The sequence below is a fragment of the Cornus florida genome, unplaced genomic scaffold (assembly GCF_030987335.1).
Source record: "Cornus florida cultivar Cherokee Brave unplaced genomic scaffold, ASM3098733v1 CherokeeBrave_3.0.0_Hap2_Chr05, whole genome shotgun sequence".
Taxonomy (NCBI): Eukaryota; Viridiplantae; Streptophyta; class Magnoliopsida; order Cornales; family Cornaceae; genus Cornus; species Cornus florida.
Genome location: NW_026775575.1, coordinates 101,237,465 through 101,246,358, shown reverse-complemented (window position 1 = coordinate 101,246,358; position 8,894 = coordinate 101,237,465). Strand labels below are relative to the sequence as shown.

At 37.9% G+C, this 8,894-nt stretch overlaps 1 non-coding gene across 1 annotated transcript; it reads right to left on the bottom strand.

Moving 5' to 3' along the window:
* Positions 1-3,446: 3,446 nt before the first annotated feature.
* On the bottom strand, positions 3,447-3,553 carry LOC132310678 (small nucleolar RNA R71). Its single transcript, XR_009482677.1, has one exon. It is a non-coding gene; the product is annotated as a small nucleolar RNA R71 (small nucleolar RNA).
* Between the last annotated feature and the right edge of the window lie 5,341 nt (positions 3,554-8,894).

The window sequence follows — 8,894 nt, the reverse complement described above, 5'->3', positions numbered from 1 at the left end:
GCATGGATACATGAAAAACATTATGTACCCTATGAAGATTATCTGGTAGAGCCAGACGATAAGCTACTGCCCCAATCCGATCTGTAATCATAAAAGGACCCACAAAACGAGGCGATAACTTACCCTTGGACCCAAACCGCATTACTCCCTTCATAGGAGAAACCTTAAGCAAAACCTGATCACCAACCTTAAACTCCAAAACACGAGTTCGACGGTCAGCATAACTTTTCTGTCTGCTTTGAGTCGTACGCATCCGATCCCTAATGATAGCGATCTTTTCTGACGTGTCCTTAATAAATTCAGGACCCAAAAAGCTGTTCTCACCAACTCCAAGCCAACAGACAGGAGACCTACACGGTCTACCGTACAAAGCCTCAAATGGTGACATGCCAATAGTTTTCTGATAACTATTGTTATAAGCAAACTCTGACAGCAGCAAATATTCCTCTCAATTGCCCTTAAAATCAAGAGCATATGCCCGCAACATGTCTTCTAAAATCTGATTAACTCGCTCAGTCTGTCCATCTGTTTGAGGATAATAAGCAGTGCTAAGATAAAGTTCTGTACCTGATAAGTGCTTAAATGTTGCACATTTCAGCACCTAAGCTAAGGTATTTCAGTCTTTGCATCTATCTTAATTTTATGTTTTAGTCCTAATTTATGTTTATGTGTATTTCAGGGCAATAAAGTTAAAATGAGCTAAGAACGGTCCAATTAAGCCTTTTTGGAGTTAAGCAAAGATTTTCAGACAATGGCACAAAGCGGTCAATTTCGGGCCTTTGATGATGTTCCCAAAGATAGAGAAGCAAACCAAATAGCCCGGGGCAAAAATGGAGCTGAATAAGGCTTAAAGGAATTTGTCAACTCTGGGGGGATCGATCCCCAGGGTGGGGGATCGATCCCCCAGGACTTAGCAACATTATAGTTTTTATTTAATTTTTGGGCTCATTTTGGGAACTGTTGGGCTTTAATGAGATTGTTACTTAAGGCCCAGTGAGCCATTAGATTAGGGTTAGTTTTAGTTTTTATTTAGTAAAGATTATTAGAGAAATGAATTAAGTTTTATTTTATTATTTTTTTTTGCTGTATCGTAGTATCGTATTTTCTCTCTGGAAAAACATGCGAAAAAAGGGAAAAAGCAAGAACAGGCTAGGGTTTGGAAGAAAAGTTCAGAGAAGATGAAGCAGATGATGGGGATTGTCCTGTCTTCGACTCCATCAACCATGAGTGGCTGATTCTTCTACTTAGGGTTGGATAAACCCTAAGGATGTAACCTATTCTCTCTCTCTTTTCATACTTTTTGGGGATTAATTTATGTAATTAGTGTATAGTCTTGAATATTATGAATTAAATTCTTCCAATTGATTATCTGTATTAATCTCATATTGTCTTATGTGTGGTTGATTGATAAACAAATTTTACACATGAATTCTTTGTTAATTGATTCTTGTGATGGCTATGCATGGTATTGCTTAGTTGTAATTGTGTTTCAAATTGATGAAAAATGCTTCCATTTGATGGATGATACTACATGTTTAGGTTAATTTGTTGTCTAATTAGTTTTAAATTCATGTTTAATTAGTTTAATTTAAGTTTAATTAATTTAATTGCAATTCAATTATTAGGTAAGTAGACCATCCATACTTATGTTTGAATTCCATACTTTTTGCCACAATTGCATTATCTTCTAGATTAATGTGTGTTAAATTTGTAACTTGGATTGATAAATCATGCTTTGAATGGGTGAATTGCACTACACTTAGTTTAATTGTCATTAGGTAGTTGATTCATACTTGAAATTGATGGTTTACACTTTTCATTGCACTTGTTAGCCACATATAGATTGCATAGTATTATTTTCCCAATTAGTTGAAAGTGAGTGAGTTAGGGAATGTGCTTAGTGGTGAATCCTACACCCTAAGTTTCTTTCCAATCTCTTAAACTCTATTTCTTTATTGCAATCATTTAGTTTAAAATTAGTTTTAATCACAAACAAAACCCTTTTGGCAATCACATAAGCATTAAAGTAGAATTCAATTCTGGAAAACCTATAATTGTTTAGATCTCTTGGGACGATCCCTGCTCACTTCATACTCCATAGTATAAGTGTTTAGTGGTTTTATAAATTTTAAAATATGGTGCCCACTTGACATTATTTCTAAACCTAAAGTGTTGTGCATTATTTTGTGCACACGCTCGGTCGCACCATAGTTTTGGCGCCGTTGCCGGGGATCTAACGGTTTTGAAGAATTGAATGAAACATTAGTTCTTTGTTGATTGTCTACTTTTAAGTCATTTTAATTTTTAATTTTTTTATTTGATTTGTCAATTAGGTACTTGAAGCAAAGTGGAGCAAACGTTGGACTTAGAAGCAATTAAAAAAAATTTGAAGTTGCTTAAGGACCATCTGTAAGTTCTCTTTAATTTTAGTACTTTAATTGTATACCAATTTGCATGCTTTGGACAGCCCAAGTGGAGGCTTAAATTGAATTGTTTTATTTTTAAGTCCAAGCATACCTTCTTGTAGAAGGCATCGGCCCGTGTGGAGGCATTTATTTGTTTTAAGTGCATTGATATTATTGAGGAGTTTGGGAACATCGTATGTGGAGGTTGAAATTTTGAAATGTTGGTGTGTTGACTTGTTCTAGTGCATGCATAGTCGTAGATCACTTAATCGTCCTCTTGCTCCTGTAAATCAAAATCTCGAAATTTTTCTTCGGCGTTTAAGAAGTAGTACTAGGAATAGTCATCTTAATCTTTTAAATTTTGATCTTCCATCACCTTTAATGGAAGATCCAATTGAAGATCCCATTGTAGATCTTGGTCATGTGGATCATAATGGTGTGCACCACCCACTACAAGTTCATATTGTAGATCCTCAAGGTGTGCATCCACCATTGGAAATGCCATAACCAGTTAATCATGCGGTGCAACAACCTAATCTAGGGATGCCAAGGCCAAATGTTGTTCCCCCAATTAGTGAGCAACAACAACAATATGTTCAAATGGCATACCCTCAACAAGGTCAAATGGCATATCATCAACAAGGTCAAATGCCATATCCTCCTCTCAATCCTCTCAATCCTCCAATGGTCCTTAGGGATCGTTACACTCTAAATCAATATAATGCACCTACTTGCATTCAATTGCTAAATTTTCGTGCTCATCATTATGAGATTAAGGCTTCCACCATTAACATGTGCCCCCTTTTTTATGGGTTGAGCAATGAAGAGCCTTATAAACATTTAGATGAGTTCTTGGAAGTTTGTTCCACCGTGAAAATCACGGATGTTCCGGAAGAAGTCCTAAAAATGAAGCTTTTCCCTTTCACTCTTCGGGATAAAGCTAAATATTGGTTCAACAACTTGCGGCCAAATACAATCACCTCTTGGGCACAATTGCAACAAGAGTTCTTAAAAAAGTATTACCCCGCAAGTCGAACTGATGCCATGAGAACTTCCATTCGTGAATTTAAACAACAAGAAGGAGAACCCCTTCATGAAGCATGGGAACGTTTGAATGACTTGCTACGGAAGTGTCCACATCATGACATTCCTAAGTGGCAATTAGTTCAATATTTTTTTTCAAGTTTATCCGATGCCAATAAGGGAATTGTTGATGCTTCTTGTGGCGGAAGCTACATTGAAAGAAATGAAGATTAAATTTGGCAACTTTTCAAAAAAATGAGTGAAAACTCAATGCATAGATCTTCATCTTCTAGGGGTAGTCACCTAGCACATATGGGAGGAAAGAAAGCTATAAATCAAATAGACTCTTCTATGGAAATTGCCGCTGAGGTCAAAAATCTTACTCAAAGGTTTGATACATTCCTTTTGAATCAAGGTCCGGCAACTCAATCATATCCTCACCATTCCAATGAAATGTGCATGACTTGTTCTAGTTACACTCACCATACTTCAAATTGCCCTTTTGGACAAATTATACCAAGTGAGTCTCAAGAACAAGCAAATGCTGCTTTCATTCATCAAGGGAACAACCCTTATTCCAATACTTACAATCCGGGGTGGAAAAATCATCCAAACTTTGCATGGAGAAATCAAGGAGACGGTGCAAACCCTCCTCAAACTCAAGGTTACCAAGCAAAGTATGTTCCCCCACATCTCCAAAATCAAAATCAGAATTCTCAAGGTTACCGTCCTTCATTTTATCCTCAAAATGTGAATCAATATTCTCATCCACAAGCATCAAATCCTCAGTCCTACTCTCATCCTCAAGCATCAAATTCTCAATCTTACTCTAATCCAAATCAAGCGCCTCCTAAGAGTTCCGCTTTTGAGGACAAAGTCTTGCAAGCTTTAGGTAATCTTCAAAAAGATAATCAACTGTTTCATTCTCACTCTCAATCAATTGCAAAGCTTGAAGCTCAAATTGGGCAATTAGCTAATTCTTTAAATGTGAGAGAGAAAGGTAAGTTGCCCAGTCAAACTGAGACCAATCCTAAAGGGCAATTTATGGCGCAAGCAAGTCCTTCATCAGAATTTTCTGGAAATGAGCAAGTTTAAGCAATTACTACCTTGAGGAGTGGTAGGAAAGTGGATAATAAGGTAGAGGTACCTAAGGAGGATAATGAATTGGCACAACCAAGTGGTTGCATCCATCCCATTCCAAATTCTATTCCAATTTCCTTGGATGCTAGTGGTTCCAAAAAGGACATTCCATCATCTTCATCATCATCTCCCCAATTAGAGAAGCCTTATGAGCCAAAAGCTCCATTTCCTCAAGCTTTGAGAGAGACTTCATCATTTGGGAGACAAGAAGGAAAAATTCATGATATGATGGAAGTGTTTAAACAAGTGAAAATCAATCTTCCTCTTCTAGATGCAATTAGGCAAATTCCACCATATGCAAAGTTCTTGAAGGACTTGTGCACACAAAAGAGGAAGAGCAAGGGAAGGGACCTTAAGAAAGTGCTTTTAACAAAACAAGTGAGTTCCATCATTCTTTCTAACACTCCTCCTAAGTTCAAGGATCCGGGTGCTCCGACTATTTCTTGTGTTATTGGAAACCAAGAGGTTCGTAGAGCTCTCCTTGATTTAGGTGCAAGTATCAATCTCATTCCATACTCTGTTTACTTGCAATTAGGATTAGGGGACTTGAAGCCAACATCGGTAGTCATCCAACTAGCCGATAGATCAATTAAAAAACCAAGGGGAATTGTTGAGGACATTCTAATTAAGGTTGATAAATTTTATTTCCCGGTTGATTTTGTGGTACTAGATACTGAGCCAGTCCCTAATCTCACCAATCACATTCCAGTCATCCTAGGAAGGCCATTCCTTGCCACTGCCAATGCCACCATTAATTGTAGATCTGGCATTATGGATATCTCATTTGGCAACATGATGGTTAAGCTTAATGTATTCAATGCGAGTCAACATCCCACAGATGAAGACGAGTGTTTCCTAGTGGATGTCTTGGATGAAACCATAGAGGAGACTCTTCCCTCTATTCTATCTAAGGACCCTCTTGAGGCATGCCTTTGTGAAATGTTTGAAAGTTGTGGTTTTGACACAGAAGGATCCATAAGTGAGGTGAATGCTTTGATGGACTCTGTGGCCACTTTGGATTACCCACCTTGGAAAAGCAAGAAGGAACCTCTTCCTTCACTCTCTAATACTCCACCAGTTCCATCTCTCATCTTTCCTCCTATTCTTGAGCTTAAGCCTCTTCAATCAAATCTGAAATACGCCTTCTTAAACCCAAAAGAGACTTTTCCGGTCATCATTGCTTCCAATCTTGAAAATGACCAAGAGAATGATCTTTTGGAAGTGCTTAAAACTAACAAAGAAGCCACTGGATGGAGTGTGGCTGACCTAAAAGGCATTGACCCTTCTATTTGTATGCATCGCATACACATGGAAGAGGATGAAAGGCCATTTAGGGATGCTCAAAGGAGATTGAACCCAAATATGAAGGAAGTTGTCATGAAGGAGGTTGTGAAACTTCTAGATGCACGAATCATTTATCCTATCTCTGATTCCAAATGGGTTAGTCCAACTCAAGTGGTTCCCAAAAAGTCAGGAATCACAGTTGTTGAAAATGCTAAGGGTGATCTCATCTCGAAACGCACCGCCACTTCATGGCGTGTTTGCATAGATTACCGAAAGCTGAATTCTGCCACTAGGAAGGACCATTTTCCATTGCCTTTCATTGACCAAATCTTGGAAAGATTGGCTGGGCAACAATACTATTGCTTCCTAGATGGTTACTTGGGGTACAATCAAGTGGCCTTAGATCCATTGGATCAAGAAAAGACCACATTCACATGTCCTTTCGGTACATTTGCTTATCGACGGATGCCTTTCGGATTGTGCAATGCTCCTGCCACTTTCCAAAGGTGTATGATGTCAATTTTTTCGGACATGGTGGAGAAGTATTTAGAAGTCTTCATGGATAACTTCTCAGTTTTTGGGTCCTCATTTGATTCGTGTCTCCAAAATCTTAAAAAAGTGCTTCAAAGATGTCGTGAGACTAATCTTGTGTTAAGTTGGGAAAAGAGCCATTTCATGGTTCAAGAAGGAATCGTGCTTGGACATGTCATCTCTAAAAGAGGAATAAAAGTAGATAGAGCAAAAGTTGAGCTAATTTCTGAATTGTCTCCACCTACTACGGTGAGAGAAATCCGCTCCTTTCTAGGACATGCCGGTTTTTATCGCCGATTCATCAAAGACTTTAGCAAAATTGCTAGACCCTTGTGTAACCTTCTTGCCAAGGAGACTCTATTTGTCTTTGATGAAGCATGCCTAAATGCTTTTCATCAATTTCGCACTCTTCTATCATCCGCTCCTATCATGCAACCTCCAAATTGGTCCTTACCATTTGAGATTATGTGTGATGCTTCCGACTTCGCAATGGGGTGTTGTTTTGGGGCAAAGGGTAGGTAAACTACCATATGCTATATACTATGCGAGTAAGACTTTCTCAGGTGCCCAATTGAACTATTCTACCACCGAGAAATAGTTACTTGCCGTAGTATATGCCCTTGATAAATTTCGGTCATATCTCTTAGGATCCAAGGTAATTGTGTTTTCCGATCATGCCACTCTTAGGCATCTTTTAATGAAAAAGGAAACCAAACCTCGCTTGATAAGATGGATTCTACTTCTTCAAGAATTTGACTTTGAAATCAAGGATAAAAAGGGCTCCGACAATGTCGCTGCCGATCATCTGTCTAGATTAATGGTTGAATCTTCTCCAAATCTTGAAATTCATGAATCATTTCCGGATGAACAACTCTTTCAAATCTCAAATGGGACGTTGCCTTGGTTCGCCGACATTGTTAATTATCTTGTAACCGGCAAACTTCCCATTAATTGGTCAAAACAAGAAAAGGACCGATTCTTTGCTAACATCCGGAAATACTATTGGGAAGATCCCATTCTGTTTCGTTATTGCCCGGATCAAATCATCAGGAGATGTGTGCCGAAAAGTGAAGTTCCAAGCGTCCTTGCGTTTTGTCACACACTTGCTTGTGGTGGGCATTTTAGTGGAAAAAAGACCGCTTTGAAGATTCTTCAAAGTGGGCTCTTCTGGCCCACTATCCACCGAGATGCCTATAACTTTTGTAAGGTGTGTGTTCGGTGTCAAAAGTTGGGATCAATGTCAAAGAGAGACATGATGCCCTTAACTTCAATCTTTGTAGTTGAAATCTTCGATGTATGGGGCATAGACTTTATGGGACCATTCCCAATGTCTTATGGCTTTCAATACATCCTCGTTGCTATTGATTATGTTTCAAAGTGGGTTGAGGCTTGTGCTACCAAAACGAATGACCACTCCGTGGTAATTGCATTCGTTAAATCAAATATCTTTGCTCGTTTTGGTATGCCAAGGGCTATGATAAGTGATGGAGGAAAACATTTCTGTAATCAATTCTTGAAGCAACTTTTCTTGAAATACTCCGTCACACATAAAGTGGCCACTCCCTACCATCCCCAAACAAGTGGGCAAGTCGAGGTGCCAAATAGAGAAATCAAGCATATTCTTGAGAAAACTGTCAATCCGACCCGAAAAGATTGGTCAAGAAAATTGAACGATGCTTTGTGAGCTTACCGGACAGCTTACAAGACTCCAATAGGCATGTCTCCATATAGACTTGTTTATGGGAAGCCTTGTCATCTTCCGGTTGAGCTAGAACACAAAGCACTTTGCGCAATAAAAAGGCTCAACTTTGATCTTGATAAGGCTGGAAAGGACCGTTTACTCCAACTCAATGAGCTAGAGGAATTGAGAAATGATGCCTATGATAGTTCAAAAATTTACAAGGCAAGGACAAAAGCATTTCATGATAAACATATTGTGAAAAAGTCCTTTGAAGCCGGTCAAAAGGCTTGGTTATTCAACTCTAGGCTCAAATTTTTCCCTGAAAAGCTTCGAACCAAATGGGAAGGCCCTTATCAAATTATCTCCGTCTCACCTCATGGGGCTGTTGAACTTAAAAATCTAAAAGATGAAGGGACCTTCAAAGTTAATGGTCAAAGGCTTAAACCATACATTGATGGACAAAATTTTCAAAGAAATGTGGAATCTGCCCTCTTGGTAGATCCTATTTACTTTGAAGATTGAGAACATCTCACGGCTTTCTAGCGACGTTAAACACTAGTTGTATCGAGTTTCTCCTTCGTTGCATTTTAATTTCCATTTTATTATTATTTTATTTTTATTTTTCCTTTTGTACATTTATGCATTTTTAAATTAAAAAAAAAATAAAAAATAAAAAATAAAATTGTAAATGAGTAATGTAGGTTAGTGTTTGATTTTATTTCTATTTTATTATTATTATTTTTATTATTTTTGTATATATTTCATGTTAGTTTTGATTTGTTCAAAAACATAAAAAAAAAAATTTTTAAAGAGTATTAATTAGTATAGGT